This window comes from Ahaetulla prasina, chromosome 7 (genome assembly GCF_028640845.1).
Source record: "Ahaetulla prasina isolate Xishuangbanna chromosome 7, ASM2864084v1, whole genome shotgun sequence".
Taxonomy (NCBI): Eukaryota; Metazoa; Chordata; class Lepidosauria; order Squamata; family Colubridae; genus Ahaetulla; species Ahaetulla prasina.
Genome location: NC_080545.1, coordinates 30,184,056 through 30,198,041, shown reverse-complemented (window position 1 = coordinate 30,198,041; position 13,986 = coordinate 30,184,056).

Sequence of the window (13,986 nt, the reverse complement as noted above, 5' to 3'; positions counted from 1 at the left end):
GATCGCGAAACCCGCAGAGGAGGTAGAGTGGCTATCTTTTACAGAAAGTCACTGAATCTTAAAAATATTCAAGTTGCACATAAACTTGCTCTTCCTGAAACTATAGCATGCAACCTATCCCTTAACATCACACTTCGATTCTTACTATGCTACAGAGCCCCTGACTACAACATCGCACATGCGAACATGTTAACCACACTACTATCATGGGCTACCTCTTGGCCATATCCTCTCATCTTTCTGGGTGACCTCAATCTATGTCTTATTAACTGGATAAAAAACGAATGTACAACTGAACCCATCCATACTAACCTATACAACGCTGTTACAAATCTAGGTCTTGAACAACTAGTAACTAACATTACAAGACTCAACAACTGCCTTGAACTCATCTTCTGCAACAACACAAACTCAATTTATGGACTACAAATAAAAGAACCCTTTTCCAATAGTGACCACAGCATGATAGACTTTTGTCTCAATATAAGCCCTTACAAAAATCGTCATAATAATGGTATTCCAAACTACAATTTCAAAAAAGCAAACTATGACCTTATAAACACCGACCTCTCATCTCTTGACTGGCAAAATCTATTCTCAAACTGTATCACTGCTGAAGACCACTATAGAGTTTTCCTACTTGAAGTCAATAGAGTCATTAAACTTTACGTACCACAAATCACCATCAAAATCAGAAAAAACAAATTACCCATATCAATAAAAAAGCTCCAATCCAAAAAAAAAATCCCTCTGGAGAAGAAACAAAAAGGGATATATAGTTAATTTCTAAAACCGCTACAGAAATATATGCAACCAAATAAAAATTGAATGCACCAATTACCAAACCAAGCAAGAAGAAGACCTTCTGTGCACAAATTCCAATCGTGCTTTTTATAATTTTGTGAACAACAAACTTAAAGACTCGAGATCCATCCCACCACTAAAAGAATCTAACGGCAAAGAATATAATGATGAAACAGTTAAAGCAAACCTCTTTAACACATTCTTTGGTTCAGTCTTTGTTAACAGTAATGGCTCATACCCGAAATTCCCCAATCGTACCAACAATGATTACAACGACTTAACACATATAGACTTCACAGAAGATAATATTGAAACGGTAGCTTAGCTACTGACAGGTATGACCATATCTGACAGGTCTTGGTGGAGAAACACAAATGCCATAAAACCAAAGCAACAAAATCAAACAACAAAATGGAAAAATCAGTTAGAAAGAAATATCAATAAATTTCAACCTGGTATCAGCAATTTGAAGGAAAGAAATTTGAAAATAATAAGATCATGAGAATTAAAAAAATGAGTCAGAGGTATTTCAAAGATAATCAAGGGATATAAAAATAGAATATTTATATTATCAATAATTTTTGGCAAAATCGGCATTTTGAACAAACTACTGTGTTTCCCCGAAAATAAGACCTGGTCTTATTTATCTTTGGGCCCCAAAATAAGCACCAGGTCTTATTTTCAGGGGATGTCTTATCCACTTACCATAGAACTACCGCATCCAGACCTGCCACAGCTCTATACCTATTGCTGTGCAACCCGATTTCTTCTGTGACTGCTTGCGGCAAGATGCCACATGGCACATGGATGCTGCATGGCTCGTTGTGCTGGTGCCGCTGCTCACGGCAGGAGGACATGTGTTGCATTGTGCATTGCATGCACAACGTGACTTGTGGAACTGGCACGATGTGACACATGGCATCCTTCTGCAAGGGATGGGATCAGCACGATGAACCATGTGACAGCACCGGTGCATTGCACCATGTGGCATCTGGCCTGTGTGGTCCAAGCAGCCACAGAAGTCAAGCAGTGGCACATGGAAGTGGGAGGCCTGGCTGTGGCAGTCCTAAGGTAAGCGGATGCATGGCACATGGAACTGCTCCACCTCCCATCTCCACCTTAGCTTGATTTTTATGCATGCGCCTTGCACCACCTCATACAACTGGACAGTGGGACAGAGTGGGCGGGGTCTTAACTAGGGCTTATTTTGGGGGGTAGGGCTTATATTAGCGCACATGTAAAAATCAAGCCAGGCTTATTTTCAGAACGGGTCTTATTTTTGGGGAAACGTGGTAGCATTTCTGGTAAATACTAGAGACATAGATGCTTCTTTTGATAAAGATGAAAAAAAATTAAAGTGATACCTGGGGTAATCCAAAAGCATGCAACATAGATGCAAAATGGATAAAAGAGACTGAGAAGACCATTGGCTTTGTCAAAATGGATGATATGATTATAATATCAGAAACTATTCAAAAGCAAACAAAGAATATTAAGAAATGGGGTATACATCTGACTATTCTCCAGGAAAGCAATAAATTAAATTAAATTAAATTAAATGTTACCATTTGGAAAGTTGAAGAATGGATAACAGAGACATGGATGTAATTGCATGCAACTACAAACCAATTACTTGATTGCCAACAATGTTCAAGCTGCTAACTGGGATTTCAGCAGCTGTTTTTCCAATCACGTATTCAAATATTCACTTTATCTTCCTGAACAAAAAGGTAACAGGCAGAATTCACAAGAAACAAAAAATAAATTACTGATTGATAAAATATGAAAGAAGTGAAAAAAAGAAAGCTTGGACTGATCATAAAAAATTGTTTGATTCTGAACTTCTGGTGGCTCCACTTCGTTGATGGATTGTTTATTCATGTAATGTTGTTATTTGGTTAAACTGAATTTAATTGTTAAAATTGATATATTTTGGATATAAGTTACAGGTGTAATTTTAATAATGTTATTCGATATATGTAAGGTAAATTGAAGATTTTAATTATTATAATTGACATATTTTGGACACAATATAGGTTTAATAACAACATTAGCAATGCTATTTGATGTATGTGATACCAAAGATATGAGAAGATAGAATATTGTTTATTTTTTGAGACTGGACAGTAAAATCTAAAATTTAAGCTGGAAATATGAATTATATTTGAGAGACTGTTTAAGGAAGAAAGGTATATTATAGAAGAATTTTTGAAGAATATTGAAAAATGGAACGTTGTCTTGGTTTTGATCGATGAAGACTGGATATTAAAAACTATGTATTTTATCGACGAACTGGAAATACCAATTTAATCGGAAGATTCTGAAGTCTCTAGGAATGGAATGGACTGATATATAATGGATTGGAAGAAGAATGTACTTTTCTTTTCTTCGTTTCTTATTTCTGGAAGGGGAGTTAAGGTTTTAGAGGGAGGGGGGGTTATGGATAATTAGTGTAATTTAGTATGAGATTGTTGGATACTATTCCCTGTATTTGCTCTGGGAAGTCAGGAGGTGGGGGGAGGGTTTGGGGGAATGATGGAGAGGGGTTAGGGTGGGAGGTAGGGGGGATATATGGGGGGGGATTTTTTTGTAAAACTTTTTTAATAAAAAAAAATTGTTTGATTCTCCTCTACATAAGCCCAGAAATGTTTCAAAATATTTGGCAAAACTGGCAATACTGTGAACATCCAGATTCTTTTTGACTCTATCAAAAAGAAAAGTAAAAAATAACTTTAATAGTAAATGGTGAAGACATTGGAAATGTAAACATTGGAAGATAAATATTCTAAGGGTATTTATTGTTTCTTGTTACTGATATCTTAAATAAAACAAAACTTGAATTTGTACACTCAAAGTACAAAAACATTCCACCTATTATATGTGGGTGATTTGAAGCAATATGTCAAATCAAAACCTGAAAATGTGCCTTGACTTAATACTGTAACACTGCATAACTATGATATCAAAATAGAATTTGAGTTTGACAAATTTCTAATGCTCAGCATAAAAAAGGCAAATGGAAGATAAAGAAGGTATATTATTCAAAATAAGAATCTTATAAAATCTTTGCCCATAGAGAGAAACAATGAATATCTAGGAATATTTGCAATGCATTGCAACATTGCCAAATGATGTTGATTGACTATACTTAACCTTAAAAAATGAAGCCCTTATTTTACTGCAGACAAAACACACAGTTGAAGGAAAAAGAACAAGGTGTAAGCAAGAAAAATTGCTCCTTTTAGAATTTTGCAGAAACCAAAAATCATTATAAAAGTGAATTGTTGGAAAGCTATTTAGAAAATTGGAGAAATAAACCATTATATGCCCAAAATATAAAACAAACTGAAGATAAAATGGATAAGACCAGGAATTGGCAAAGGCCATAAACTGGCATGATCAAAAAGTAAACCAAAGCAATAACTTTTGCAGATCAATAACAAACATGATAAAGTCAGGGTTTTAACAGATATTAAAAAGCAGCAAATGCAGCATTTGTAAAGAAAAAGATGAAACCATAGATTAGTGAATACAACAAAATTATTCAGACTTGTAAGCATAATGACAGAGTTGCCATTATGTTCCATTAGCATATGTATAAAAATAATTTACAATATTGGAAAAAATGATGAAAAGTATGTGCTCAAATTTATGGGATTTTTCTAATATGCAGAATTTTATGTTTTAATATGCAAATTGATTGACATCTACATGTTAAAATATTAAATATAGCATTAATTGAAAAAAATAGTCATAAATTGCCAGTTCACATTATCAAACGCTTTCTGCACATTCAAAAATAAAAACACCATTTGCTTCTCTGGGTGGGCTTCATAGTATTCCAATGTGTCCAGTATAATTCACATATTATCTCTAATCTGTCTTTTAGGTAGAAAACCATTCTGATCTGGATATATAAACTCATTTAACAGCCTCTTCAATCTTTCAGCCATAACTGATGCGAAAATTTTGTAATCCACATTTAATAATGAAATTGGTCTGTAATTCTTTATTTGTTGTAAGTCTGATTCTTCTTTTGGTATAAGAGTTATATATACCTCCATCCCCGAATTTGGGACTTTGGCTTCTAATAATAAATCATTAAATACTTGTAACATATAGCTTAATATATCTTGCAGCATTTTATATAATTCTGCTGGCAATCCATCTGGTCCTGGTGTTTACCATTCTTTTGTTTCTTAATTCCCTCCATCAATTCCATCGTGAATATTCTTTCTTCTAAACTCTTTTTAAATTCTTCTGGAATTTTAGATATTTTAGCTTTTTCTAAATAATGTTCTATCTGGCAATTTATGACTACACAATTACAAATGATGGACTTTGGGATAAGTTTATAAACATGGTTAAAACTATATATAAAGACCAATCGGCAAAGGTGATTGTGAATGATGAAATGACAGAAAAGTGGACATTAGAAAAGGAACTAGACAAGGATGTCCGTTATCTCCATTGTTATTCATACTGATATTAGAAATTTTAAACAGAAAGATAAGACAAGACAAAGAAATAAAAGGAATGAAAATCAAAAAAGAAGAATACAAATTACAAGCCTTTGCGGATGATTTAGTGTTTATCAGAACCAACAGAAACAGGTCCAAAGCTAATAGAACAAATACAGGAATATGGAGAAGTAGCTGGATTGAAAATTAATAAAGACAAGACAAGAATCATATGAGAGAAAAATAAAAAAAACAATTAATGGAGAAGTTAGATATTCAAATAGTGAAGAAAGTGAAATACTTGGGCATCCAATTAACTTCAAGGTGTATAACTGTGAAGGAAGATAATTATTATAAATTGAGAAACCAATTGAAATAGATCTGGAGAAATGGAAAGATCTGCAATTATCATTAATGGGAAGAATAGCGTTAATTAAAATGAACGTATTACCAAGAATTTTGTTTTTCTTTCAAACAATACCGATAAAGCTGGAGAAAAAAATATTTTGAGAATTTGAACAAAATGATATGGAAATATATATGGCAAGGGAAAAAAGCAAGAATTTAAACTGCTTCAAGATTCTAAAACTAGAGGCGGATTTGGACTACCAAATTGAGAACTATACTACCAAGAGGTGATGCTAATCTGGATTAAAGAATGGATTTTATTGAGAAACATAAGACTATTGACTCTGGAAGGACATGATTTGCAACTAGGTTGGCGTGCTTTTCTTTGGTATGGGAAAAATAGGATACATGGGTATTTTCAGAGACATTACGTAAGGAACAGTTTGCTAACAACATGGGAGAGAGTTAAAGAAAGATATTATATGAAGATACCAATGTTCAACAGTAGAAGCTTTGATGCATCCAAATATGATTAATATGAAAAATGTTGTGAGATATAAGGATATCTTAACAGAGAAGGGAGAACTAAAACAGAAACAAGAACTACAAAAACAAGGGATTGAGACAGATTGGTATATATGATTGCAAATACAATCAAGATATGATAAAGATTTGAAACAGTATGGTTTTAATCTGGAAAAATCAGAATTGGACGAGATATCGACTGGGACAGATGAAAAAATTATTAAGAAATTGTATAATTATTTACTGCAAATCAGATTAGAAGATGAAGAAGTAAAAGAGACGATAGCATGGGCAAAAAACTTTGGTTACATGATAGAATTAGAGAAATGGCAACAACTATGGGAAAGGAATTACAAATTAACAATGGCAATTGCATATAAAGAAAACCATATAAAATGTTTTATACATGGCATATGTCACCAGAAAGATTAGCAAAAATGTTTAAGGATAAATCAACTAAATGTTGGAAATGTTTTCAATTGCCAGGATCATATTATCCATATATGATGGTCATGTACGGAAGCAAAAAATTATTGGGTTAGAATACAGGCATGGTTAGAGGAAATGCTACATCAGCGTATAGAATTAAAACCAGAGGCATTTTTATTGGGTATATTATCAGAGAAATAGAGCAAACAAGATACTTCTTTGATTATTCATTTAATAACAGCGGCAAGAATTGTGTTTGCACAAAAGTGGAAGACAGAAAAAATCCCGTCAGAAGGAGAGGTAATAAAGAAGATTTTAGAATGTGCAGAAATGAATAGGTTAACATTAAGAATAAAAGATAAAGAGAAATCTGTTTTCAAGACATGGGGACGGTTTTATGCATGGTTAGAAAAGAAATATGAATAAAAAATTATAGATCAATTAATTAGATAAGATATAAGAAAATGAGAGAGAAGACAAAAAAGAAATAGAAATCCAGAGGATACCTGTGTAAATGGACAAGGGGGAGGCGGGGGAAAGGAAAAAAATGTTATTATATAAATGTACATTTATGATGATACATGTGAAATCAGTAAAATAAAAAAGAAACTGAAAAGAAAGTAAAAATTGGGGTTGCTCGAATATTATTTTGGAGGATATTGAATTGAAAATTAATACAACAATCGAGAGAGAATAGAAAGAGGAGTAGAGGGATAGATAGGAGGAGGGAAGAGAGGAAGGAGAGAGAGGAACAGAAGAAAGGGAATGGAGAGGAAAAGAGGGAGGAAATATAAGAGTAGGAAAGAAGGTTAGAAGGGAGGAAGAAGGAAGGTGTGGGCGAAAGGAAGGGAGCGTAGAGGAGGGAAAGGAGAGGAGAAAGAAGAAAGTAGAAGACGATAGAAGAAGGGAGGGAAGAGAAAGAAAGGAGAAGAAGGATTGTTGTAAAATAAGGGAGATGGAATGGTAGAAGAGCAGCCCTGAGAATACATAGATTGTTTAGGATGAAGAACGATTTATTATGAAAGTCAAAAGAAAATATGTATGATTAACAATAGATAAGAGATTGTACATTTAAGACATGTTTATGAGAAATAAAAATAAAAAACTTTTTCAAAAAACAAAGTAATTTTTGGTGTTAGGAAACAAAAAAATATATAAAATCCTGAGATGTGAAGCTGCAGAAAAAAACCCAACAAAGTAATTTTTGTTGAAGTGCCAGTAATCAGGGTCCGAAGAATTGAAAAAAGGATGGAAAAAAAATGATAAAATATAGAGATTTAATTATAAAAATGCAGATTATGGAAAAGATCTTGCAAAATCATCTCTATAGTAATGGAGCATAAGGCAGAATAACAACCACATTAAATCATTTTTTACAAGAATTAAATATTTTGGCTATGATCAACATGGATTTACTAAAAACACTCCCATATTGCTGGTCATATGCTGTATCTTAAGATATTACTTGGAGAATTCCCAGCTTCCTAATTGGAGCTCAAATTTCCAAAGAGTACAAGTCAAATATGTTCTTTATACTGTATTATTCCTTTATGAATAAAAGCACAATCATACAGTATGCATGCATTGTAGATTCACACTGATGATTATGTCAGCTTAGATCAGGTCATTTTATAGCCCACACTACAGAAGACGTACCTGGTGATACTGGCACTTATGTTTAGCAGTCATGCCAATATATTCATTTTAAAAAGTCATATTATTATAGTGATATGGAGTGGTGTGGTGGCCTAGAGCTCTCGATTCACAATCAGGAGGCTGTGAGTTCAATCCTAGGTAGAGGCAGATATTTCTCTGTCTGGGCACACTGAGAATTTATCTGCTGAGCAAAACTCAGCATTGGCAAGAGGAAGGGCATCCGGCCATTAAAACACTCTGCTAGCTTCATTCAGTTGCCCAGACTCCATCCTGCAAGGGATTATGGGGTTGTTAAATAAATATGATGATGATATTATTATAATGATATGCAGGTGTTTGTGCTCAAAATAATACATTGGAAATTTAGCAATATTGCAGTCAAGCACACCTCACTTCTAAAGGGAAAAAAGACCAATATTTTCGAGCACCTTGTCTAAACAATATGAATGCTATGTCTAAAACATTGCTAGATATATTTAATTTTCTTGCAAGGTGGTACCATGTTTTCCCGAAAATAGGACATGTCTCAAAAATAAGGCCAAGCCTGATTTTTGGGGTGAGGGTAAATATATTGTTGTGACCAAGGCCCCCGGACTTGGCCTCCTGGAGGAGGATGAATCAGAGAGTGAGGAGGAGGAGCTGGCAAGGCCTGCTTCCCCTGGGCCCTCTTCCTCCGTGGCACCACCCCAGGAGGAGGAGGAGGGGCTGGCAAGGCCTGATTCCCCTGGGCCTTCTTCCGATTTGGCAACACCCCAAGACCAATCTTGGCTCGATGCGAGACTGCGAAGACGTGATCGGCGCATGCAGCAGAGGTAAAGTGGGGCAGGCCCATGAAGTGCTGAGTCATGGAGCGACACCCATAGGGGATAAAAGCAGGAGGAGGAGCTTCTTGGCTTTTTGTGTTGGACAAAGCTGCGAATTTTGCGGGCAATCTGTTTCATGGATGGAAGAATCTCTTTGTGAGTGACTTTTGCTTTATCTGGCGACTGGTGACTGGTGTCCCTTCCTAGATGGTGGGGATGTCGGTGGCCTCATGCGGCGGCGATGGGACGCTTTCGGCGGCGATGGCCAGGCGGAGGTGGCCGGCGGTGGTGGCCTGCCTCGGTGTTTCAAGGCAGCGGACGGCCTGTTTAACATCTTTATCATTGGTCCCCCCCTCCTTCTTCCTTAGTCCACCCCTGACTATTTATATGGGGTGGTGAACTGACTGAGTGAGCGGTTTTGTCCTCTACCGCACAAGGATCACCATTGACTGTTTCCCATCAGGACAGACTGGTCCTGGTCACTGTATCATCTGTTACCATCTTGACCGGCCCAGGATGGGCCTCCTGCCGGACTTTCTCTGTGATGCGAACGTTTACTGCGGCTGACCTTCTTGCCCTGCGAGATGCCCCTCTCTCGCGGGTTTGGCCCTCCATATTATCGAGGGCCCACCTTGAGGACGGGCTTTGGAGCCCCGAGAGGTGGCATACTAAAAATAGGAGGCTTAAGGGCTTTTTAATTAGTTGTTTTAATAGATTTTTAAAGGGGAGTTTTAATGGGGATTTTAAGGGTTGGGGGGGGGAGGGTGGAGATGGGGGGGGAAACCCATTGGGGTGGGAGGGGAGGGTATGTCCAGTCCCAGTGCGTGCTCACGGCTTTATTTCATTGGGTCCGAAGACAGGGGGGAGGGGGATGTTCAGAGCGTAGAGTGTCATTCCATCTGTACGGTAAGTGGGAGAGGCAGATATGGCGGAGGCAAGGGGTCGCATCGTCCCCTGGGAGCACATGCTTGATGTTTAAAGGCGATCACGTGCTCCGGCCCCTCAGTCCTTACCCGTTCCCCGGATGGCCAAGATCCTCAGAGCTTGGGTCTTCGGCTGGTGTGTGCAATGCCCGGTCCGTGGTAAATAAGGCTCCCTTGATTTATGATCTTATACAGAGGGAGTCCGCGGACATTACAGGCATTACGGAGACCTGGTTGGGCACAGAGGGGGGTGTTCCCCTGGTTGAACTGTGCCCTCCAGGTTTCCGTGCATTTCATCAGCCGAGGGCCCAAGGTAGGGGTGGGGGGGTGGCGGTTGTGATTAGAGAAAGTCTACAGCCGAGGGAGTCCACTGTGCCTCAGATAGCTGGTTGTGAATCCCTCCTTGTGAAGTGGGGCCATAGGAATCAGATGGGTCTGTTGATCGCATACCTGGCTGCTTGCTGCGTGATTACAGCCCTGCCTGAGCTGCTGGAGGTGCTTGCCGGGGTGGCAGTTGAGACTCCCAGACTTTTGGTCATGGGGGACTTCAACTTGCCATCGGCCGGCTTGTCATCAACGGTAGCTCAGGAGTTCCTGGCTTCCATGACGGCCATGGACCTGATTCAAGTAACTGATGGCCCCACACACATGGGGGAAGGCACACTAGATCTGATTTTTATTTCTGGACAGTGGATTAATGATCTGGTATTAGGAGAGTTAATGATAGAACCGGTGTCATGGTTGGATCATTTTCTCCTTCGCCTGGACTTTCAGACCGCCGCTCAACACCGCAGGGAGATGGAGCCAATGCGTTGGTTCCGTCCCAGGTGCCTGATGGACCCTGAGAGGTTCTGGACGGAGCTTGGGCCGTTCCCTGAGGATCTTGCCCACGGCATGACTGAAGAACTCGTTGCGGCCTGGGAGCGGGCTGCGACGGGGGCTTTGGACCGTGTCGTGCCTTTGCGGCCTCTGACCCGGCGCAGATCTCACTTGGCTCCTTGGTTCTCTGAGGAGCTGAGGGAGATGAAACGCCGGAGAAGACGCCTAGAGAGTACCTGGAGGTCTAGCCGTTCCGAGGCTGATCGGACACTAGTGAGATCTTTTACTAAGACCTACCTAGTGGCAATGAGGGAGGCGAAACGTTCCTACGTTTCCACCCTCATTGCATCGGCAGATAACCGCCCGGCCGCCCTGTTCCAGGTGACTCGCTCCCTCCTTCATCAGGAGGGGCGGGATGACCCCCTACAGGGACGTGCTGAGGAGTTTAACGGTTATCTATACGATAAAATCGTTCAGCTTCGGGATAGTCTAGAACAAAATTGTGATGATCCAAGTGGGATGGCAGAGGCACGTCTTGTTGAGGTTATTTGGGACGAGTTTGAGACTGTGGCTCTTGAGGACGTGGACAGGTTACTGGGGAGGCTACATGCGACCACATGTTTACTGGACCCGTGTCCTTCCTGGCTAGTGCTGGCTACTCAGGAAGTGACACGAGGCTGGCTCCGGGGAATTATAAATGCTTCATTGATGGAAGGGGTTTTCCCCACTGCTTTGAAAGAGGCAGTGGTGAGACCCCTCCTCAAGAAGCCTTCCCTGGACCCAGCTATTTTGGGAAATTATTGTCCTGTCTCCAACCTTCGCTTTGTGGCGAAGGTTGTAGAGAGTGTGGTTGCATGGCAGCTTCCCGGTACCTGGATGAAGCTGTCTATCTAGACCCGTTCCAGTCCGGCTTCCGGGCCGGTCACAGTACGGAGACAGCTTTGGTCGCGTTGGTGGATGACCTCTGGAGGGCCAGGGATAGGGGTTGTTCCTCTGCCCTGGTCCTATTAGATCTCTCAGCGGTGTTTGATACCATCGACCATGGTATCTTGCTGCACTGGTTGGAGGGGTTGGGAGTGGGAGGCACCGTTTATCGGTGGTTTTCCTCCTATCTCTCCGACCGGTCGCAGACGGTGTTGACAGGGGGGCAGAGGTCGACCGCGAGGCACCTTACTTGTGGGGTGCCTCAGGGGTCGATTCTCTCGCCCCTCCTGTTCAACATCTACATGAAGCCGCTGGGTGAGGTCATCAGTGGTTTCGGGGTGAGTAATCATCTGTACGCTGATGATACTCAGCTGTACTTTTCCACCCCGAACCACCCCAACGAAGCTGTCGAAGTGCTGCCCCGGTGTCTGGAAGCTGTACGGGTCTGGATGGGGAGAAACAGACTCAAGCTCAATCCCTCCAAGACGGAGTAGCTGTGGATGCCGGCACCCCGGTACAGTCAGCTGCAGCCGCAGCTGGCTGTGGGGGGCGAGTTATTGGCCCCAACGGAGAGGGTGCGCAACTTGGGTGTCCTCTTGGATGGGCGACTGTCGTTTGACGATCATTTGGCGGCCGTCTCCAAGAGGGCCTTCCACCAAGTGCTTTGGTGCGCCAGTTGCACCCCTTTCTTGACCGGGATGCCTTATGCACGGTCACTCATGCCCTTGTCACTTCCCGCTTGGACTATTGCAATGCTCTCTACATGGGGCTGCCCTTGAAGTGCACCCGGAGGCTGCAGCTAGTCCAGAATGCAGCTGCGCGGGTAATAGTGGGGGCAACTCGTTGCTCCCATGTAACACCAATCCTGCGCAGCTTGCACTGGCTTCCTGTGGTCTTTCGGGTGCGCTTCAAGATTTTGGTTACCACCTTTAAAGCGCTCCATGGCTTAGGACCCGGGTACTTACGGGACCGCCTGCTGTTACCTTGTGCCTCCCACCGACCCGTACGCTCACACAGAGAGGGCCTTCTCAGGGTGCCGTCCGCCAAGCAATGTCGGCTGGCGGCCCCCAGGGGAAGGGCCTTCTCTGTTGGAGCTCCTACGCTCTGGAATGAACTTCCCCCCGGTTTACGTCAATTGCCTGATCTTCGGACCTTTTGGCGTGAGCTGAAAACGCACCTATTTATTCAAGCGGGACTGGATTGAAATTTTATTGGGGTATTTATGTTTTAAGATTTTAAATGGTTTTAAAATTTCGGCCACATTATAATATTTCTTTTTAACCTCTTTTTAATGTTTATATATTGGATTTTTACTTGGCTGTACACCGCCCTGAGTCCTCTGGGAGAAGGGTGGTATAAAAATCGAAATAAATAAATAAATAAATAAATAAATAAATCTGTAATTTCCTGGTTACCTCGGTAACAGACCGTTTCAGAGATTTTGGCAGGCGCGTGGGGAAACGTGGCCAGAACATTTCTCTACCAAAAGGAACCCGGCCAAGTGTAAATAAACTGTTGGCAGAAGGCCTTTGACTGACTTTTTCTTGGGAGTGTTGGGGGGGAAACAGAACATATATGCCCTCCCCTGAAAATAAGCCCTAGTGATGGGGTGGGCATGGCCAGCACAGGAGGCAGTCCTTCCCCGGTCACCTCAGGGGTTCTCATCCCCTTAATCAGATCAGCTGAGTCATTCAGGCCACCATTCACAGCTGATTCACGGGTGCCGCTCAGGCCGCCACCTCCAACAAGCATGGCTGCTTTTTCAGCCAATTGCGGCTGCAAAAGAAACCAGAGGCAAGCGACGCACCCCACATGCCTCGCACCTTCCTTACCTAATGGTGACGGTCACAGCAGGCAATTCCATCCATGAAACAGCTGCCTCATGGGTGCCGCTTGGCAGGAGGCCAAGCGATGTGCCCCATGTGCCTCATGCCGGCTGTCGTGTCCCACTCCTCCGCTGACGGCCGGGTCAGGGAAATCCGAATCAGGCTTGCCTCTGCAGCTCTGCCCAAAGTCCTAGCAAAGTCCTCAGAGCAGGCAGAGACCAGAAAGTGACTTCAGCAAGATAAGTTCAACTTTGCCTGACTCAGAGACTGCCAGAAAGCAGATCCTTTATATAGGCCATGGGGTGTGGCTCCATGACTCAGCACTCATTAAGGCCTGCCCCTCCCTTCCTTCTGTTGCCTCCGCCTATCCAGTCTTCTGATGCGAGGGTCACTCCAATCAGCAGCTGTTGGAAATAAACTTTCCTCAGGCTCACATGCTGTGGAGGAGGGGGAGGGGTCTAACTGCTCC